The sequence below is a fragment of the Dendrobates tinctorius genome, unplaced genomic scaffold (assembly GCF_039654945.1).
Source record: "Dendrobates tinctorius isolate UK_male_01 unplaced genomic scaffold, ASM3965494v1 ptg000090l, whole genome shotgun sequence".
Lineage (NCBI taxonomy): Eukaryota > Metazoa > Chordata > Amphibia > Anura > Dendrobatidae > Dendrobates > Dendrobates tinctorius.
Genome location: NW_027361758.1, coordinates 4,566,824 through 4,590,005, shown reverse-complemented (window position 1 = coordinate 4,590,005; position 23,182 = coordinate 4,566,824). Strand labels below are relative to the sequence as shown.

Sequence of the window (23,182 nt, the reverse complement as noted above, 5' to 3'; positions counted from 1 at the left end):
ATATCCCGTCTAGCTGTCCTATCCATCACCAAGATAGGTGTGTTTTCTGCCATTTAGGTAGAAGTAATCTTCAAACAATTTACTTCTAATTTAGATAAAGTAGCTGGAAGATATATCATGGAAACTTTACATGTGAGGTCAGCCTATTAAACACTAGTTGCAATATGTATTTACAAAACTTGCATTTTCTCTATGCCTGACCTACACTACTTCATTTTTTTAGTAGGCATTAGTATATAATGAGGTGGCCTTCACCATCCATCTCCTGAAATGGGCACCATCAATGGTATTTAACGGGGTCCCAAGTATGTAAGTACATCTCAATATGCCATATAAAGAGGTTGTCAGGCATATAAAGCTTACTGGAATAATATTAAAATTATAGCCAAGACTGTGACATTTTATCAGTGGTACAGGCACCACAAAAGAACCTAGGATGCTAAACCTCTAGGTTTTGACGCTTTGTAAACAATTATACTTTTTAACTCCTGTATCAACTAGACAATAAGACGAACTTTTTAGCAAAGAAAAATCTTGCAAAAAATTGTATGTGTGTTACAGTCCAGAGGCAGCTTATTCTGAATGAGCAGAATGCTGACAACATCCTTCCTGATCACTGAGAGAACTGTTTTCTCTGTTCTTGTCCCACACTGATCTATCTGATCAGTGCTGTACTGGAGAGAATGAAACTGGGACCTGAAGGGATACTGCACGTCCTGTGTAGCTGAAGGCCCTTTCACACCATGTGATCAGTCACATTCTTGAAAGGAATTTCAAAATGTGGTAATGTATATAGTGGTTGTGTTTACGTATATGTGTTTGTATATACGTATTTATATATATATATATATATATATATATATATATATATATACACATACATACATATATATATATATATATATATATATATATTTTGTTATGAGTGGCAGAAGACACTAAATAAAAAATAAAGTGCCTTCGCCACTCGGGGTCCACCGTGCGGTGGATGGAAAAACTGCTGCTAAAAGAGGCAGAGCACTATGGCGGTAATATGCACAGGGTTGGATATCACCCAGGTGCAAATTAGCAGTCTCTGTTATAGACACAGAGCTGCAATGGCAGACAATGGAACAGAAAACGCTGAGCCTGTTAACAGCACAGGTACTCAGCGGCACACATGCGGTAACCGGTCACCGGAGTAGTTATAAAAATAACGTCACTACATCCGAAAGGACCTACCGTAACTGGACGTGTGCGTGGCTCGCAACTGCGAAAGCCGGGCAGGACTGCAAGCGCAGCACGGCGTAAAGTGTGCAGCAGAGATGGCACCACTGTATCGCAAGCGCGATGCAGGACGCTAGCTGCTGAGGTAGATGGAGCATAGGCGCGCTGGCGCTAGCGCTGCTACTGGCCGATACCCAAACACTCACACTGACGTATTATCAGAGGGAAGGGGTTTCTTAATAAGTCAGTCACCAGTCCAAGCATCCATCACCATACATACAGCAGCAAGTATGAAAAATACTAGCGCATGGTGGAAATCTGACTCCTAACATATATATCTGTTTGTGTGAGTGTACATAGAGGAGCTGTATGTTTTGTATATATGAGCTTTTTATGTGTATCAAGGAAAGCTATGTGCGTGTCTTTAGCAAACAGTGTAAGTATTTATTTTACTCAATTATATAGCGCCAGTAATTCCACAGCGCTTTACAGACATTATTGGCACTGTCCCCGATGGGGCTCACAATCTAAATTCCCTATGTATAGCTTTGGAATGTGGGAGAAACCCACACAAACACGGGGTAAACATACAAACCCCCTGCAGATGTTGTCCTTGGTGTGATTTGAACCTAGGATCTCAGCGCTGCAGTGTTAAAGGGAATCTGTCACCCTATTTTTGGACTATCAGCTGCCGGCACCGCCATCAGGGGCTTATCTACAGCATTCTGCAATGTTGTAGATAAGCCCCCGATGTAACCTGAAAGATAAGAAAAATGAGTTATATTATACTCACCGTGGGGCGGTCCGGTCTTGGTCCGATGGGTGTCGCAGTCCGGCGCCTCCCATCTTCTAGCGGTGACGTCCTCTTTGCTCTCTGACCTGGTCCGGCGCTTGTGCACTGCAGTACTCTGCTCTGCCCTCAACAGGGCAGAGCAGAGTGCGCCTGCGCAGGAACCACGACAGGAAGCAAAGAGGACGTCACCGTTAGAAGGGAGGCGCCGGACCGGACCGCTACACCCATCGAACCAAAACCGGACCCGGACCGCCCCTGGGTGATTATGATATAAATAATTTTTCTTATCTTTCAGGTTACAGAATGCTGTAGATAAGCCCCTGATGGCGGTGCCTGCAGCTGATAGTCCAAAAATGGGGTGACAGATTCCCTTTAACCACTGAGCCATTGTGCCACCGTATGTAGCAGATATGTGTGTGTGTGTGTCTGCATGTTTCAAAGCAGTGTTTGTTTTTTAGGTAGCTGTGTTTGTGTAAGTGGAAGAGCTGTATGTGTGTGAAGGGTTAAACTAAAATCGAAACTGAAGGCTTCATTTTCCATATTGTTGTTTACGAGATAAATTCTGTTAGCTGTTATGACTAATTCACACCAGTATGAACAAAGGGAGTTGTTGTGTAGCGGCCTTGACTCGTGAAGTTCTGTAACTTTTTTTCATGTCACGTAGCTAGGGACATATTCCTATTTTCTTGCAATACTATTGGTTTATAAAGTAAATGTGTGACAATGCTATTGGTAGCTGCATACTTTGCATAAATAAGCAGAATACTATAACAAAGGTGACATAATAAACGGGGTTAGCGATCTGCCTTGATCCTCCCATACAGAGACACACGTCTCTGTCTGGTCATTCTCAGTTGCTAGCAACACCCTGTGGATTAATTTGGAGATCACTTGGTCAACCGTGAAGGGTCACAGATCCTCCCTCAACAGCTGGCTGCCCAACGTGGGGTTCCCAAATAAGGATGCCTCTCCCCCGGAGACAAGGCAAAAGACCCTCGGACCGGACACAGGTGCTGGAAAATTGGGACTGATCATCCCCCACGACAATCACGGTAAGTTGGCAGTTATACTGTTCAGACTGACCGTTTGGTGTGGATTTGCAGTTCTTGTTACTGCAAAGAGGATCTGAGGTTTGTCCCCGATGGTGGGGTGATTCTTGGGTGGAATGATATAGAGGTGCAGTCCCGTTGGGGGCCCAGTGTTCGAACCCGTACCTCATAAGGGATGGACACCCCGGATTGACCAGTGATTGTGACTCTCTTTATAGTCAAAATATCCTGAAATCCTGATCACTGTTAGAATCAGGCGTGGTGAGGTGATCGAAGATTGGGTAGGATATGTTACTCAGGAATATATATAAATATATATATAACCAGAGGTGTCCAGAGGGATAGTATGAGACACCCTCCTCCTTTCACTGAGTACCGCGTTGGAATTTTGGGCTTCCCAGAGGGGGATAGACCCGGTGGAACAGACTGTACGGCCGCTCCAGTACTGTGCACAACTGAAGTAAGGATATTTAGCTCTAAAGGAGAGAATCATGTTTCCGTGGAAGGAAAAGAATTCCATGGCTTGGCACATGAATTGTGTGATGAAGGTTATATAGAAGTGGAAAAGGAAGTGAATTCTGATTGTTTCTGTTACTGCTATGTTGAAGAAGGAAAATGTCATGATCACGTGTGTCTGGACGCAGCGAGTATCGCAAGGCGAACCCATATGACACACGTGACCCTGGATACACCGCCTCCAGTGGGGCGAATTTAAATAATAAGACGTGCAGCTGGATACGCCGCCTCCAACAGGCGAATTTAGGTATTACACGTAAATCTGGAAACCCCGCCTCCAGTAAGGCGAATTTAAACAATAAGGGAAACCTGGGTAACAATAGTGGGCCCTGCGATAGGGAATAGGGACGTGGAGACCTCCTGTACTCCCCTGAGCCAGTGTCCCTGCACTCCTAACGTTCCCTATGCTGGTTCCACACCGGGCGACGCACAGGATACCTTTTAACCATAGCTCACCCTGAACCTAAACCCTCACTAGGGAATTGGTCGGTGCGGAAACTAATCCCACCACTGCACTAAACACACATGAGGAAAAATGACAAATCAGGGGAAACACCACTTAGCTTTGCTCTGTTGCGTATGCTCCTAGCAACAGCCCACTACCTGCGTGCATCTTCTCCTCCACCCGGATCCATCACCATAATCGGATCCATCACCATAGTGCAGCCTTGGAGCAGAGTCCACCACCAGTTGTAGCTGCCCAGTAAACAGAGTCCCAAAGATGAGTACAGCTTCAGCCAAAAAGTCCAGCATGCTTGAGATCAACTTTTCTGCCAAAAAGTCCAGCATGCTTGAGTCCAGGTTTCAGCAACCAAGTCCAGCATGCTGAGTGCAACTCTCACCATAGTCGCCACTCCACGAAGCCATGCAAGCACTTCCTGCCGACACCATAAACTGCGACTCCACCACGCTATGCCAGCCCTTCTTCCAGACACCATTGTTGAACTCCACCAATCCATTCCAGGACTCCTTGCAAACTCCGTAGCTGACTCAACCCCTCTGGCTGGGCTGCCCAGGACTCTCATTCAGCTCCTTCATCACCCAGGCTTGCTTCCCAAATGACAAACTCACAATATCACCAACGTCATCAAACACAACTGAAACTCTTTTATAGAGCCTCACACCTGATTTGTAATAACGTGCACTTTAAACCAAAGAACTAAAGTGCACTACCACTCACCACCACCAGGGCAACTTAGCATGAACGACACCACGTGTAATAATTCTAATGGCCACCGGGGGAAATCACACCACTTTGGCTCCCAGCCAAAGGAAAAAAGTTCACTTGTCCATTTAACCTGTCAGATCCACCTTGGATCATGACAGAAAATTGTCTATTACTATGACAAGGACTGGATGTTTTGTGGTGCAAGAAAGTGACTGAGAAGGAATTGAGAAAGTGACTTAGAGTAATGTGTCAGAAAGACTCCGGACGATGCATTGAAAGTAATAAAAAGTTTTCAGAAGAATTTAACCGGCTCTGCATCAGCAGGAAAAACAAACAAACCAGCAGCTGTAGCAGTTCCAGCTCCTGCTCCAATTCCAGCTCCCCCTCTAACCACCGCCCCCACAGCAGCAGCAAGCACACAGCTCGTTCCTTATCAGTGGCCCACACAGCAAACTCAGCTCCCTACTCCAATATCTCTTCCAATCCTATAACTGGAAACCTTACTCCCCAGATCCGCCGCGCCAATTCTTATCTGCAATGCTGGCGCTGTGGCCGACTCGGTCAATTTCAGAGAGATTGTCATACCCCCGCTGATAGATGCTACCCTCAAGTTCCCCCTTCCAATCGTAACCTAAATACTGGAAACCCTAGAGGATACCCTGGTTACGGACAGCCCCAAAATCCTAATAATTGTCCATACTGAAGGGGTGGCCAACCAGGGTCTGCCATCACAATATCCTCCACCAAACCTGGGGCATGCTCATCTGTTACGCTCCCTGTAGGGGACACCCTTGTTAAGTTCATGGTAGACAGTGGGGCGGCCAATTCTATAATCAAGTCATCAGATGTACCTACAGATATGCCTATTCAATTTTCAGATCAAGAGATTGTTTTAATTGGAGTAGATGGCAGTAAACATACTCTTACAAAACCCATCCCTGTGGGACCCTTCCCCGAGGTTACTGCTCAGTTCATAATCTCGCCCACATGTCCAGTAAATTTATTGGGGGCAGATTTATTATCACAGTTCAGCTCCAGAATACAATTCCAAGATGATGGCCCTGATAGGCCCAGATCCACCCCCAATATTGCCTGAGGATCAACGACTCACCCCATACCTCTCAGAGATACCATCTAAACTTTGGTCAAAAGGGCCAAATGATATAGGGAAAATGCCTGTAGAACCAGTAAAAGTGTTTCTCAAACCTGGTGCCCCTTTTCCCAAAGTCCATCAATATCCTTTGAAACATGATCAGGAGCGGGGCCTCCAGGAACAAATACAAACTTTACTTGATAATGGTGCTCTGGTACCCTGTGTATCTCCATGTAATACGCCCTTGTTTCCCGTTAAGAAAAAGACCCCACCTGGCCAACCCTCTGTGTACCGGCTGCTACAAGATCTATGGGCAGTTAATGCAGCTACTGTTCTGGAAACTCCAGTGGTGCCTAATCCACATACTCTTTTGTCCCAAGTACCCAAGGATGCTGCTTGGTTTACAGTCATCGACCTTGCCAATGCCTTCTTTAGCATTCCGTTTAACTCAGATTGCCAGTTTCTGTTTGCATTCACTTATCAGGGACGACAGTTAACATGGACAGTTATGCCACAAGGGGCCCAAAACAGTCCCAACCAGTTTGCAAAAAACATGGGCGAGTGTCTTTTGCCCTGGCAGTTAGATCACCCCCAGGTCACGCTGCTTCAGTATGTGGATGATCTTTTGTTGTGTGCACGAACAGAGTAGGAAGCTATTGCTGCCACTGTTAGTCTCCTCAAGTATCTGGCAGATCTGAACTGTCGGGTTTCGGCCTCGAATCTTCAGTTCTGCCTTGGTCAAGTGATATTCTTGGGTCACTGTCTCCATCAGGGTGTCAAACACCTCACAGAAGAAAGAAAAATAGCTGTAAGCTCCCTTCCTTTCCCAAAAGATGAAACCGAACTCCAACGTTTTCTTGGACTATGTACTTATTGTCGTCAGTGGATACCGGATGCATCCCACATAATGCAACCCCTTTACAATGCCTTGAAAGACGGCATAATGAGCTATAAGGAAAGATCACCGGTTTGTATGGAAAGTCTTTATCGTGCCTTCTCTGAATTAAAGCGGCTTATTGCTTCCGCCCCTGCTTTGGGCATCCCGGACTATACTCAACCGTTCCATTTGTATGTGTCTGAGAATGAAGGACATGCAGCAGGGGTACTTACACAATCACATGGCAATAGGCAATGGCCAGTGGGCTATTATTCGGCCCGCCTCGACCCCGTGGCCCGAGCATCACCAAGTTGCATGAGGGCAGTTCACGCCACTCACTCGTTGCTTGACAAGACTGCAGACATAATACTTGGACATGAAACGCATATTTTTGCCCCGCATGATATTGCAGCAATACTGACACTTGAGCAACCAAGACATTTGACTGTGCAGCGACACTTATGGCTGCAGTGTTCACTCCTTTTGCCTATGTCAAGTTACATCGCTGTACTACGATCAACCCCGCTACTTTACTGCCGGTCCCCAAGAAAGATGGCAGTGATGAGGGTATCTCCAACATGATTGTTTCCAACTTCTGACTGAAGAAACAGCTACTCCATCAAACGTCAGTGAAAATCCACTTCCAAATCCCAACCTGGTGTTATACACGGATGGTTCAAGATATGCTGATGAGTTTGGTAGATTCCACACGGGATATGCTGTTACCACAGAGGACACTGTAGTGCACGCAGCTGCGCTCCCGCCCTCACAGTCAGCACAAGAAGCAGAACTTTAGTGTCATGTCCGCTATGTCCGTTATGCCTGTCATGCCCGCCAAGTCTGTTATGCCGCATGTCCCCTGGAGCAGTGTGCACGTGTACTGAATTCTCATGCCCGTTATGTCTCATGCTGCAAGATGCCTGGAGCAGTGTGCACGCGCGCCTTACCTCATGGCTGCACGCTGTTGCTAGGTAACCATCCTTCTCTGCTCTGATTCTGCAATCCTCTATGTATTCCTGGAACCCCTGATCATGTGACCTTTCCCATGTTCTAGCACTGTCTGATTCTGCAATCCTCTAGGTATTCCTGGAACCCCTGATCATGTGACCTTTCCCATGTTCTAGCACTGTCTGATTCTGCAATCCTCTAGGTATTCCTGGAACCCCTGATCATGTGACCTTCTCTATGGTTCAGCCCAGTCTGATCTAGCAATGCTCTCTATGATCCTGGAGGATCTGATCCGGAAGTCCTTCCCTGATCCTCACCCGGAAGTGCAGGTGCTATATCAGTACGCCCCTTCCTATGGTCGGGGCCTGAGTATCGTGTTGCTTCCCTGCATGGCTGCATGGTCTGCTCGGTCACTCTCTGTATTCTGTGCCCCTGCACTCTGCCCTGTCGTGCGTCTCTGCACACGCTCTGTGCTTGTACTCTGCCTCCTGTCTCGTGCCATGTCTTGTGTTCTCTCGTGCCATGTTTGTCTTTGCCTTGCTTTGCCTTGTAGTACTTCTGCTGTTCTTTGCCTTTGCCTGTTTTGCCATGTCTGGTCTTTGCTATTCTGAGCCTTGTAGTGCTTCTCATGTTTCTTGTCTCTGCCTGCTCTCTTGCACATTTCCACGCTAGTCTCAAGGTGCTCCCTTGACCCGGCTCTGGGCTTCGGCCTACGCTCCGCTGCTAGCTCTGTTCTCGCTCTGACCTGGCTCTGTTTCTGCCTATGTTCCGCTCCGTGTTCCGTACCGTCTTGCCTTGTTTCTCGCCTAGCCTTGCCTTGTTTCTTGCTTTACCTTGCCTTGTTTCTTCGTGTGCCCTTTGCATGTGTCTGGCCTTCCTAGCTTCCTGCTTGTGCCTCAGCCATGCCCGCCCTAGCCGTGCCCACCTGCTTGTGCCTCAGCCGTGCTCATCGGTCAGTGACAGCTGTGTCACCTGCTATGCCCTAGTCAGGTTCGCTGGAGTCTTACCCGCCTGTTTGTGCTGCAGCCCGTCCAGCTAGCCAGTGCCCCAGCCGTGCTCTCTGTGCTTCCTGGCACCCATGCTGTCTGTGCACTGTGCTCTCTGTGCTTCTCTTAGCACGCGCAGGCCCTCACCTGCCCCGTGGCATACCTCCTCGTGCTTCTGTAAAAGTACGCGCAGGTCTTGCCATGTCCCCTGTCGTGCCCTCTCGCACGCACAGGTCCTAGCCTGTACTCTGTCCCTGGCGTGTCCTCTGCATGTGCAGGACTCTGCTTTTAACCTTACCCTGGCGTGTCGCTCTGCACGCGCAGGACTCTGCCTTGAACCCTGACCCTGGCATGTCTCTACATGCGCAGGACTCTGCCTTGAACATTGACCCTTGCATGCCTCTCTGCACGCGCAGGACTCTGCCTTGAACCCTGACCCTGGCGTGTCTCTCTGCACACGCAGGACTCTGCCTTGAACCTGACCCTGGCATGTCTCTCTGCACACGCAGGACTCTGCCTTGAACCTTGACCCTGGCGTGTCTCTCTGCACACGCAGGACTCTGCCTTGTACCTTGGCGTGTCTCTACACACGCACCCTGTCTTGTTTGTTGAACTTTGAACCCTGGCGTGTCCCCTACACACACACCTTGCCTTGCACCTTGCTTTGAACCCTGGCGTGTCCCCTACACACGCACCCTGCTTGCACCTTGCCCTGGACCCTGATGTGCCCCTAGCACGCACCCTGCCTGGAATCCTGCCTTGGACCTCGCGTGTTCCCTAACACGCACCATGCCTGGATATCTGTCGTGCCTCCTTGCCTGTGCTCTGGTTTGCCGGATGCCCGGATGCTGCCGATCGCCATCAGATCTCCGGAACCTGATGACCCTGTTGATCGATGCTCGCTGTCCGGAGTCCCATGCCATTGAGACCCAGGCGTGCCACCTGGCACGTACCATGCTATGGACCTTGGCGTGCCCACGCGCGCACCTTTCCGTGTTTGCTTGTTCTCACGTTTTTGCACTGAATGTTATCCTGAAGTCTTAATGAAGATACCTTGAATTTACGTCTTGTCTTGCTTTCTGCTCGTCCTTGTTGTCACTCGTACCTAGTGTCTACTTGAGCCGGCCGACTGGTGCCAGCAGTCGTGGTGGCTAACCCCCTTGGACTTGCCCCTGACACTCCCTGTATACCGGGTGGTTCCTCACAAGGTCAGCTCTCCCTAGGTGGGTGGGTGCCACGACCCAGAGTGTCCACTCTAAAGAAAAAGTCAACTCAGCGTAAGCTGACCTCGTCACATTCAGGCTCTGTCTACTGCATGTATTTTGGCCAAAGAACAGGCGGGCTAATAAATACACGGACTCACGGTATGCATTTTGTATTGCTCACGATTTTGGGGCTCTATGGGCCAATTGAGTGTTACAGAACCCCCAGCACACCGAATATGAGATGTATGCCCTTAATGCAGCAACCGACTGGCTGCGACCCCCTGGGCAGAGGTAAACAAGATATCCCACTTCTGACCTTCCCCCACCTTTGTAAATCCCACGGCTATTGTAATGTACATCTGGCGTCTTAATTGGAGCCTGTTATCTACTGGCACGACACACATTGATTGTCCTGCTCTCTGTATGTATATATATTCTGAGACCGATGAGTAAAATGTTGTTACACTGGAAATACATGGAGTAGCAGTGATCTTTTATATGTTCCCATGTTGCAAAGCCTTTCGAACCAGCGTCCTTCATTCAGAAGTGAGGAAAAGCAGAGTGAACCTCCTGAGAAATGGGGTGGTAATGTAAGAGGTATTACAGCACAGAAGACCCCGTTACAGGTTTATTATTACTGCCAGAAGCCCAGTGAAAAATGCTGAAGCTGTTAAAACCCTCATGGATTCGATCAAATTACCTACTCAGGTGGCCATTATCAAAGTTAAGGCGCACGGTCCTAGTAACAGTCCACAGACTTTTGGCAACGCATTTGCGGATATGCAAGCAAAAGCCACCGCTCTTTTACCCGTTGAACCAACGTTACCAACTATGGTGACCACACGCTCTCAGCGTGAACAGTTACAAGAAGCATTGACCCTACAAGAACCTGATGATCTACAACAGACTGAAGTTTTCTGTCGGACCCCACGAGACTGCTTAATGACGATGCAGAGAATGTCTTCAAAGGAAGAGGTGAAGCAATGGAAGACTGATGGGGCACGTATGGATAATGGTCTCTAGAAAAAGGACCAACTCGTGTGTCTCCCTAAGCGGATGTATCCTGCTATTGCCACATGGGCACATGGGCCTACACATTGAGAAAAGAATCAGGCCCTTGCACTGGTGCAAAAATTCTACTGGGCTCCAGGAATTTCCACAGTTTTGACAGCGCTCAACCGTGCCTGTAATATCTGTCAGACCTGCAATCCCGGTCAACTTCAACGTGTACCCTCGAAGCACCTTGCTAAGCCTGACTATCCTTTCCAAAGGCTCCAGGTGGACCATAGTACGTTACCTAAGTCTGGAAGGTATGAATACTGTTTGGTTGTTGTTGACATGCTCTCCACTTGGCCAGAAGCATTGCCTGTTACCAACATGACTGCAAAAACCACAGCGAAGAAACGTGATGGAAGTCATGCAGATATGGGGTTCCAGGAGTTGTTGAAAGTGATCAAGGTCCAGCATTTTCTTCTCATGTGTACCAAGAAGTTCTGACAATGCTTGGATCCACTGTAGCCCTCCATACTCCGTACCACCCACAATCCAGTGGGAAAGTTGAGAGGCTGAACGGCACACTGAAGGGACAATTGACCAAAATGATGCAGGAGACTACGACTCCATGGCCAGAGCTCCTACCCATTGTACTATACCACATTCGTACTACCCCTATTGCAAAACATGGCCTGTCCCCATATGAGATACTGTCTGGTGTCAGGCCCCCAGTTGTAAATTTCCAGCCTCAGCAGTTATCAGAAGAAACTGACCGTGCTGTTCAATATGTTATTCAGCTTAGTAAAAATCTTGCTAACACCCATGCTGTAGTTTCTTCTTCTCTTCCAGATTCAGCAGAAACCGACACCTGTCATAACCTGAAGCCTGGTGATTTTGTAGTCGTGAAAAGGCATGTCAGAAAGCACGGACTAGAACCCTTGTATGACGGTCCCTATCAAGTCCTCCTCATCACCCCTACATCAGTAAAACTAGAAGGAAGACCGACTTGGATCCACGCATCGCACTGCAAGCTGGTTAAACAAGACAATAGCAAATAAAGGGGCATAATGTTTTGGTTTTTCGCATTTTCCATATTATTATTGGTAGAAGTTAAAGTTAGAAGACATTCAAAGACTCAGAGATCAATATGATAAAGACAATAATCGTAATAAGGACATTTGGTGGTCAGACACCTTCTCATTTCTCAATCCAGCCAATTTGTTTAAGGGAATTGGGGGCTGGATAGCTGGGATCTTACAAAGCTTGTTGCATATTGCTGTCTGTATCCTTGTTGTATATGTGATACTAAAACTTGTTCTTTGGTGTATTTCTGTATGTATTAGGAAATTCTGCACTAGGACAGCTAATGATGATACCAAAGGCGTCGTCACCCCTGCTTTTCTCTACACCGATCTCAAAAGGTTACTTGATGAAGATGTTGAAGCCAAGCGCATGGCTACCTTCAAAAGATCTCCACCACTGTCATCAAAAATTGTTATTCGTAAATTGTAGCATACAGGGGGATGGGTGCGCCGCAACAGCTATGACTGATAACACGGCATCAGCCATGTGAAGACCAGTACCACTCAAGCTCCTAGCTTTGGATAGTACCTCTGCTATGTCTGTTATGTGTTAACAAAATTTATCTAGGGGGCATTGTGAAGGGTTAAACTAAAATCGAAACTGAAGGCTTCATTTTCCATCTTGTTGTTTACGAGATAAATTGTTAGCTATTATGACACCAGTATGAACAAAGGGAGTTGTTGTGTAGCGGCCTTGACTCATTAAGTTCTGTAACTTTTTCCATGTCACGTAGCTAGGGACATATTCCGATTTTCTTGCAATACTATTGGTTTATAAAGTAATTGTGTTACGATGATGCTACTGGTAGCTGTGTACTTTGCATAACTAAGCAGAATACTATAAAAAAGGTGACATAATAAATGGGGTTAGCGATCTGCCTTTATCCTCCCATACAGAGACACACGTCTCCGTCTGGTCATTCTCAGTTGCTAGCAACACCCTGTGGATTAATTTGAAATCACTTGGTCAACCGTGAAGGGTCACAGATCCAAGTGAGAGCTGAGTGTTATATAGAAAAGGTGTGTGTGTTTCTCTGCAGCTGAGCTGTGTGTATGGTGGAGAGGTGTGTGTATGTAGGACAGCTGTGTGTAACTGAAATGTGTGTATGAATGTTGCAAACGTGTGTATGCATAGCAGAGCTTAGTGTGCATATACTGTGCATGCAGTAGTGATACGTATGTGCTCCAGAGAATGCATATAAACTGCCTGCTGCAAAGGTACAAAGGTACACGTGTATAATATACATCCTGCAAAGAAATACTAACATTAGATCTCTGTCCACTCTATTCTACCCTACATCAGTAAAGTTAGTGTTATTAAATCCCTTACAAATTTACACCTGCGGGAAATTTTAATTACCGTAGTTGCAAAAGTGTTTTTCCTATACTTTTACTAACTAAACCTGGGGGGGTGTCTAAAATTAAGGTGTATCTAATAGTTAGAAAACTTTGAAACTTTACATAAATTAATAGCAAAATGTTTACATTACACCTATCAAGAAAACAGCCTCCTCCATATCCCCTCTAGCTGTCCTATCCATCACCAAGATAGGTGCGTTTTCTGCCATTTAGGTAGAAGTAATTTTCAAACAATTTGCTTCTAATTTAGATAAAGTAGCTGGAAGGTATATCATGGAAACTCTACATGCGAGGTCAGCCTATTAAACACTAGTTGTAATATGTATTTACAAAACTTCCATTTTCTCTATGCCTGACCTACATTACCTCATTTTTTTAGTAGGTATTACTTTATAATGAGGTGGCCTTCACCAATAGGATCCATCCATCTCCTGAACTGGGCACCATCAATGGTATTTAACGGGCATTTAACGAGCAGAGATGTGTGTATGAAGGAGAGGTGTGGTAACGTAAACAGTTGATGTTTGTATTTACCCAATAACGACTGTTATTTTGGTCATGATAAAATATATAAATATATATCGAGCTCATCATGGTACAAATATTATTCAGAGCTCGTTTTATCCGAAGTAGAGATCTGATTCCTCTCTATACCGCATACATTGATTAACAAGATTAAAATTATCCAATGAGACTCGCCCCCTGACGAAGCTTGGGTGAAACGCATGTTGGGGCTGGGGATTAAACACCAGACCTGTCATTTCACTGCTAAAACATTACCTGATGTAAGTTCCATGCCTGCTTCTTAAATACTGAACCTCTTTGCTATTTTGCACATTCCATCTCATTCAGCTACAGCTGTGAGATGTAGGCAGATACACTATGTTTTAGGTACTTCTTTCATATGCCTTTTGCTATGTTTATTTATTCTGTGGTCTACTGTGATCTCTCTCATTTTGGTTCTCTGCCTTACTGTTTGGATAATTTTATGCATTGTTTTAATATGTTTCTATAAACTGTATATTTTATGAGACCTATGTAGCACCATATTTGTGTTGGAAATTGATTAACAAGATTACATGATGATTAGTAGCTGCCACCACTAGAGGGATTATAAGAGCTACTGAAATCTTGATAAAGGGAATCTGTCGCCCTCTGGGGCGTATATGACCTATTAATATGGGCACACAGGTAATAGAAATGTTGAACTATTCCTACCTGCATGCCTCATATTAACGGTCTTGAGAAATGTTATATTCTGTATCTATGCTAATTATTTCTTCCAGGCTCAAGGGCGTGCGGTGCCTGGAAGGAAATCCCTACAGGAACTCCTTTCTCTTGGTGTTGGTGCTGTGTGGCGGTCATTGTTGCTGTGGTTTTGTGCTGGTTGAGCGGAGTGGTCTGGCGAAAAAGGGCCGTCTGTCCTGCTGGTGCATTGTCGCTGTCACGGTGGTTGGCGCAAGGCTCCGCTCCGTTAGGGCGGTAGGACCAACTACGAGGTTTGCCGTGACTTGACAGTGGGTTATATAAATTTTTGCCTAGTGACATTAGATCAACATGATTTTTGGAGAACGGTTCATGCTCTTTATTGGAAAAATGGAAATAATTTTTTTTTTATTTTATTATTTTAAGCTAACTAAGTGGGTGATAAAGGGGGGTTTGATTTACTATTTTTTTTATTTTGATTACGGTGACTGCAACACTGGGGTCAGTAAAAGCCCACCCGAATCATGTTCTCTGGCCCTATACCCTTAATCTTCAGCGCCGCTAAAAACTGGCGCTGTGGTTTAAGTACCCTTAACTACTGCCGTTAAAAGGTGTATGGGAGGTTGTTTAAGGGGCTAAAATGCAATAACAGGCGATCAAAAGATCGTATCTGCACCAAAATGGTATCATTAACCCCTTCACGACCCATGACGCCTACGTAGGCGTCATGAAAAGCCGTGCCCAAACGACCCATGACGCCCCCGTAGGCGTCATACTATAAATAGCCCCCTTGCGGGTCGGGTGACCGGGGTTAATGAAAGGTCACCCGACCAGCACACAAAGGACCCTTTATGCTTCACCACAGGGGGGGTGGCTTAGCCCCCACGTGGCTACGATCGCTCTGATTGGCTGTTGAAAGTGAAACAGCCAATCAGAGCGATAGTAATATTTCATCAATGAAATTTGCTGAAATATTACAATCCAGCCATGGCCGATGCTGCAGTAGCATCGGACATGGCAGGAGACACTAATTTAACCCCCCCCCACACCGGCTGGCAGGGGCGATCGGCCCCCGCCACGGACTGACAGCAGCGATGGGCTGCTGCTGTCACGATCTGCCCCCCCTCCCCTTCCTTCCGCTCCCCCCCGATGTCCGATCCCCCCTCACCCTCCCCGGTACTTGTCATGTCCCGCTCAGGGCTCCCGGTGACCCTCCGTCCCTCCTGCATGGGCGCCGCCATATTTGAAAATGGCGGGCGCATGCGCAGTACGATTGCAATATTTCACCAACTAAATTGGTGAAATATTACAATACATTCATGGCCGATGCTGCAATAGCATCGGCCATGGCTAGAGACGGCAATCAGATCCCCCACCCACCGACTGATGGCGCCGATCGGCTGCCGCCAACGACTGACGGCAGCGATCGGCAGCCGCAGTCATCATCAGGTCCCCTCCCCCTTCCCTCCGCTCCCCCCAGCCATCCGATTCCCCCCCACCGTCTCCGGGACCTCCTGTCCCTCCGGTACCTCCTGGCCGTCCCGGTGTCCTGCGTCATGGGCGCCGCCATCTTGGAAAATGGCGGGTGCATGTGTAGTGCGCCGGCTGCAGATTCATTCATTTATTTTGATCACTGTGAGAAACTCTCACAGTGATCAAAATAAAAAAAAAGTAAATAAAACCCCCCTTTATCACACCCATAGGTAGGGACATATAATAAAATAAAGAAAATATTTTTATTTTTCCATTAGGGTTAGGGTTGGCATTAGGGTTAGGGCTGGCATTAGGGTTAGGGCTGGCATTAGGGTTAGGGCTGGCATTAGGGTTAGGGCTGGCATTAGGGTTAGGGCTGGAATTAGGGTTAGGGTTGGAATTAGGGTTAGGGCTGGAATTAGGGTTAGGGTTGGAATTAGGGTTAGGGCTGGAATTAGGGTTGGGATTAGGGCTAGGGTTGTGATTAGGGTTGGAATTAGGGTTAAGATTACGGTTAGGGGTGGGTTGGGGTTGGGATTAGGGTTAAGCTTGTAGTTAGGTTTAGAGTTGGGATTAGGGTTAGGGGTGTGTTGGGGTTAGGGTTGTGGTTAGGATTATTAGGGTTGGGTTTAGGGTTGGAGTTAGGATGGTGGGGTTTCCACTGTTTAGGCACATCACAGGGTCTCCGAATGCGACATGGCGCCACCATTTATTCCAGCCAATTTTGCGTTTTAAAAGTCAAACAGCGCTCCCTCCATTCCGAGCCCCGAAATGTGCCCAAACAGTGGTTTACACCCACATATGGGGTATCAGCATACTTGGGAAAAATTGCACAACACCTTTTGGGGTCTAACTTCCCCTGTTACCCTTGGGAAAATAAAAAATTGGGGGCTAAAATAATTATTTTTGTGGAAAAAAAAATATTTTTTATTTTCATGGCTCTGCGTTATAAACTTCTGTGAAGCACTCGGGGGTTCGAAGTGCTCACCACACATCTAGACAAGTTCCTTGGGGGGTCTAGTTTCCAAAATGGGGTCACTTGTGGGGGGTTTCTACTGTTTAGGCACATCAGGGGCTCTGCAAACGTAACATGACGCCTGCAGACCATTCCATCAAGTCGGCATTTCAATACCTCACTACTTCCCTTTCGAGCCCTGACGTGTGCCCAAACAATGGTCCCCCCCACATATGGGGTACCAGCGTACTCAGGACAAACTGTACAACAACTTTTGGGGTCCAATCTCTCCTGTTACCCTTGTGAAAATAAAAAATTGTGGGCTAAAAAATCATTTTTTGAGGAAAAAAAATATTTTTTATTTTCACGCCTTTGCGTTATAAACTTCTGTGAAGAACATGGGGGTTCAAAGTGCTCACCACACATCTAGATAAGTTCCTTGGGTGGTCTAGTTTCCAAAATGGGGTCACTTGTCAGGGGTTTGGCGCATCAGGGGCTCTGCAAATGTAACATGACGCCCGCAGACCATTCCATCAAGTCGACATTTCAAAACGTCACTACTTCCCTTCCGAGCCCCGACGTGTGCCCAAACAGTGGTTCCCTCCCACATATGGGGTACCAGCGTACTCAGGACAAACTGTACAACAACTTTTGGGGTCCAATTTCTCCTGTTAGCCTTGTGAAAATAAAAAATAGCGGGCTAAAAAATCATTTTTGAGGAAAAAAAATATTTTTTTATTTTCTCTGCTCTGCGTTATAATCTTCTGTGAAGCACTTGGGGGTTCAAAGTGCTCACTACACATCTAGATAAGTTCCTTCGGGGGTCTAATTTCCAAAATGGGGTCACTTGTGGAGGATCTCCAATGTTTAGGCACACAGGGGCTCTCCAAACGCAACATGGTGTCCGCTAACGATTGGAGCTAATTTTTCATTCAAAAAGTCAAATGGCGCACCTTCCCTTCCGGGCCCTGCCGTGCGCCCAAACAGTGGTTTATGACCACATATGAGGTATCAGTGTACTCAGGAAAAATTTCCCAACAAATTTTAGGATCCATTTTACCCTGTTGCCCATGTGAAAATGAAAAACCTGAGGCTAAAAGAAAATTTTTGTGAAAAAAAAGTACTTTTTTTTTTCTATGGATCAATTTGTGAAGCACCTGGGGGTTCAAAGTGCTTATTATGCATCTAGATAAGTTCCTTGGAGGGTCTAGTTTCCAAAATGGGGTCACTTGTGGGGGAGCTCCAATGTTTAGACACACAGGGACTCCTCAAACGCAACATGGTAACCGATAAATATTCCAGCATATTTTCCTTTCAAAAAGTCAAATGGCGCTCCTTCCCTTCTGAGCCCTGCCGTGCACCCAAACAGTGGTTTATGACCACATATGAGGTATCGGGGTACTCAGAAGAAATTCCCCAACAAATTTTGGTATCCATTTTATCCTGTTACCCATGTGAAAATGAAAAAAATGATGCTAAAAGAAAGTTTTTGTTGGAAAAATTAAAATGTCCATTTTTTCCTTCCATGTTGCTTTAGTCCGTGAAGCACCTGAAGGGTTAATAATCTCCTTGAATGGAGTTTTGAGTAGCTTGAGGGGTGCAGTTTTTAGAATGGTGTCACTTTTGGGTATTTTCTGCCATATAGACCCCTCAAAGTGACTTCAAATGTGAGGTGGTCCCTAAAAAATATGGTTTTGTAAATTTCGTTGTAAAAATGAGAAATCGCTGGTCAACTTTTAACCCTTATAACTTCCTAACAATAAAAAATTTTGTTTCCAAAATTGTGCTGATGTAAAGTAGACATGTGGGAAATGTTATTTATTAACTATTTTGTGTCATATAACTCTCTGGTTTAACAGAATAAAAATTCAAAATTTGAAAATTGCGAAATTTTCGCCAAATTTCCATTTTTTTCACAAATAAACGCAAAAATTATCAACCTCAATTTACCACTAACATGAAGCCCAATATGTCACGAAAAAACAATCTCGGAATCGCTAGGATGCGTTGAAGCGTTCCTGAGTTATTACCTCCTAAAGGGACACTGGTCAGAATTGCAAAAAATGGCCAGGTCATTAAGGTCAAAATAGGCTGGGTCATGAAGGGGTTAAAAACGTCAGCTCAGTGCGCAAAAAATAAGCAATCACTTAACCTGAGATCACGAAAAATGGCAACGCTATGGGTATTGGAATATGGCGGGGTTTTTTTTCACCAAAGTTTGGAATTTTTTTTCACCACTTAGATAAAAAAAGAAACTAGACATGTCTATGAACTCGTAATGACCTGGAGAATCATATTGGCATGTCAGTTTTAGCATTTAGTGAATCTAGTAAAAAAGCCAAACAAAAAAACGAGTGTGGGTGGGATTGCACTTTTTTTGCAATTTCACCGCACTTGGAATTTTTTTCCCGTTTTCTAGTACACAACATGTTAAAACCAATGTTGTTGTTCAAAAGTACAACTTGTCCCACAAAAAACAAGTCCTCACACGGCCATACTGATGGAAAAATAAAAAAGTTATGGCTCTGGGAAGAAAGGGAGTGAAAAACAAAAATGAAAATACCTCTGGGGGTTAAGGGGTTAACACTATTGAACTACTTGAAATATTTTTTTCTACTACTTTTACTTCATTCACTAAACAACACTTTATACCAGCACATCGCCCTTTCTTATGCTTTGATATGATATTCATTTTGTGCATTCAGATATAAGTCTTAGTGGTTCTTAAGTACCGTATATACGTACCTATGTATAAGCTGAGATTTTCAGCACTTTTTTTGTGCTGAAAATGCCCCCTCGGCTTATACACGAGTCATTCAGCGGGGGAGTGGGAGCGGCAGCAGGAGCCGGTGGCTGGGAAGTCATACTCACCCCTCCAGGGACGTTCAGCGATGGCACAGCAGGGTGAGTATGAAGGAGGACGGGGCTGCACAGAGGAGGACGGGGGCTGCACAGAGGAGGACGGGGACTACACAGAGGACAGGGGCTGCACATAGGAGGATGGAGGCTGCACAGAGGAGGTCGGGGCTGCACAAAGGTCGGGGGTGCACAGAGGAGGTCGGGGGCTGCACAGAAGAGGACGGGGGCTGCACATAGGAGGTTGGGGGCTGCACAGAGAAGGACAGGGGCTGCACAGAGGAGGACGGGCGCTGCACAGAGGGCATTGGAAGCTCAGAGGATGGGTTAGTACGGAGGAGGAGGACGGGGAGGACAGGGAGCTGAGCCATACATAGAGTCATAGAATTGTAGAGTTGGAAGGGACCTCCTGGGCCATCTGATCCAACCCCCTGCTCAAAGCAGGATTTGCTAAATCATCCCAGACAGATGTCTGTCCAGCCTCTGTTTGAAGACTTCTATTGCAGGAGAACTCACCACTTCTCGTGGCAGCCTGTTCCACTCATTGATCACTCTGTCAAAAAGTTTTTTCTAATATCTAATCTGTGTCTCCTCCCATTCAGTTTCATCCCATTGCTTCTAGTCTTTCCTTGTGCAAATGAGAATAAAGATGATCCTTCTACAATGTGACAGCCCTTGAGATATTTGTAGACAGCTATTAAGTCTCCTCTCAGTCTTCTCTTTTGCAAGCTAAACATTCCCAAATCCTGCAACCTTTCCTCATAAGACAGGGAGGGTTTGCAGACCGGTCACCATTCTGGTCGCTCTTTTCTGAACTTGCTCCAATTTGTTGATGTCTTTTTTAAAATGTGGCGCCCAAAACTGGACACAGTTTTCCAGATGAGGTCTGACCAAAGAGTAGAGGGCAATAAAGACTTCACGTGATCTAGACTGTATGCTTCTGTTAATACTTCCTAGAATTGCATTTGCCTTTTTTGCTGCTGCATCACACTGTTGACTCGTATTCAGTCTGTGATCTATTAGTATACCCAAGTCTTTTTCACATGTGCTGTTGCTTAGCCCTATTCCTCCCATTCTGTATATGCTTTTTTCATTTTTATTGCCCAGATGTAGTACTTTGCATTTTTCCCTGTTAAAAACCATTCTGTTAGTTGCTGCCCACTGCTCCAGTTTATTTATATCTTTTTGAATCCTCTCTCTTCTCTAGTATTAGCTATCCCTCCTAACTTTGTGTAATCAGCAAATTTAATCAGTTTACCCTCAATTCCTTCATCTAAATCGTTCATAAAGATGTTGAACAATACAGGGCCCAGGACAGAGCCCTACCGGACAGAGCCCTTCTACATAGAAGGGGGAGCCGAGCCATGGGTACTGGGAAGGGGGAGAGCCACACAGAGCAGGACAGGGATGAGGGGACATTGTATACCCGGCTTATACTCGAGTCATTAAGCTTACCCAGTTTTCCATGGCAAAATTAGGGGTCTCAGCTTATACTCGGGTCAGTTTATACTCAAGTATATACGGTTACTTAGGTACATTTTCTTTTGGTCCCTTTGCACTTTCCAGGAAATTATACTGTGCATCTCCCTCCATTTTTGGAGGTTTTTCTTTTTGCCCTGTCTTTTTAATTAGTTCATTATCGTGTTTTATCTTATTGTTATGAGTAAATATTTATTTTTAAATGTAATAATTTTTTGTTGGAATCACTTCTTGTCTAACGGCTGTTAACCGTAATAGACCAGGTTGAGTTATTTGGTTTTGAAGTGTCTAACAATGACTGACTTTTTGGACATATAGGAATTATCCCTTTAATCAATGTATGCAGCATGGAGAGAAATCAGATCTCTACATCAGGTAAAACGAGCTCATATATGTACGTGTATGTATGTAGATAGGATGATAGATGCTGAACAGGTTATCCATGACACATACAGTAATACACTGCATCATAGTCACATACACTTATTATAAACTGCACACGTTATATACACATATCTATATACTTACACCACGCATACTGTGTGTAAGCAGCACATCTACACTACACATACATCCATCACATGTACACTATGGATCACATCAGTATTTTTAAGAGAAAACCAGGAGTGAAACCTAAACACATGGAACCTACAGTATTTTGGAGCGATCTGCACATCAGTTGTGTTTTGCACACACTCCTGGTTTTGGCTTACAAATTCCAAAACCCAAATCCAGGCCATAATCTGTGTATGTGAATGTGTCCCCAGGATGGCAGGAAGACAGCGGAGGGAGGAATACAGAAACGGATCGTTGACACTTGCCCGTCTCACTTAGTAAATCCCAAACTTCCATCTGTGGCCTGGAGAAAACGCTGGTCTTGTTTGGACACATCTGCCTGGGAGACGACTGCTCTGCTCCAGTGATCGGCTGCAACAGGTGTGACTGGCGGATGGAGCTGTGTCATAAGGCAGAAGGCGATGATGCCATAAGAGAAGAGAGAAGCTCAGGACGAGCACAGCAATATCTCCGACAGAAATACTTTATGTTCACTGCATTGAAAACATCTTAATTATTTTGTGACCTGTAATAAATATTTATTTAAATATTTATTTAATGAGTGTATCATGTATTCCATGATGGGGATGAGGGGACCATATATACCAGGATGGTGATGGGGTCCATGTATACCAGGATGGGGATGGGGGCCATGTATATCAGGATGGGGATGAGTGGACCATGAATACCAGGATGGGGTTGATTGGACCATGTATACAAGGATAGGGATGAGGGGCCATGTATACCAGGATGGGGATGAGTGGACCATGAATACCAGGATGGGGATGAGGGGACCATGCATACAAGGATGGGGATGAGGGGCCATGTATACCAGGATGAAGATGAGGAGAACATGCATACCGGAATGGGGATGAGGGTACCATGTATAACAGAATGGGGATCATGAATACCAGGATGGGGATGAGGGGACCATGTATACCAGGATGTTGTTGGGGGCCATGTATACCAGGATGGGGACCATGTATACCATGATGGGGATGAGGGGACCATGTATACCAGGAAGGGGATGAGGGGATCATGTATACCAGGATGGGGATGAGGGGACCATGTATACCAGGATGGGGATGAAGGCCATGTATACCAGGATGTGGATGGGGGCCATGTATACCAGGATGGGGCCCATAAAAACCAGGATGGGGATGAGCGGACCATGTATACCAGGATGGGGATATGAGGGCCATGTATACCAAGATAGGGATGAGTGTACCATGAATACCAGGATGGGGGACCATGAATACCAGGATGGAGATGAGGGGACCATGTATACAAGGATGGGGATGAGGGGCCATGTATACCAGGAAGAAGATGAGGAGACCATGCATACCAGAATGGGGATGAGGGGACCATGTATACCAGAATGGG

General features: G+C 45.8%; 1 pseudogene; it reads left to right on the top strand.

Moving 5' to 3' along the window:
• The window catches only part of LOC141098388 (pseudouridylate synthase 1 homolog), a 75,758-nt pseudogene extending 56,121 nt beyond the window's left edge, over window positions 1–19,637 (top strand).
• Window positions 19,638–23,182: the final 3,545 nt, after the last annotated feature.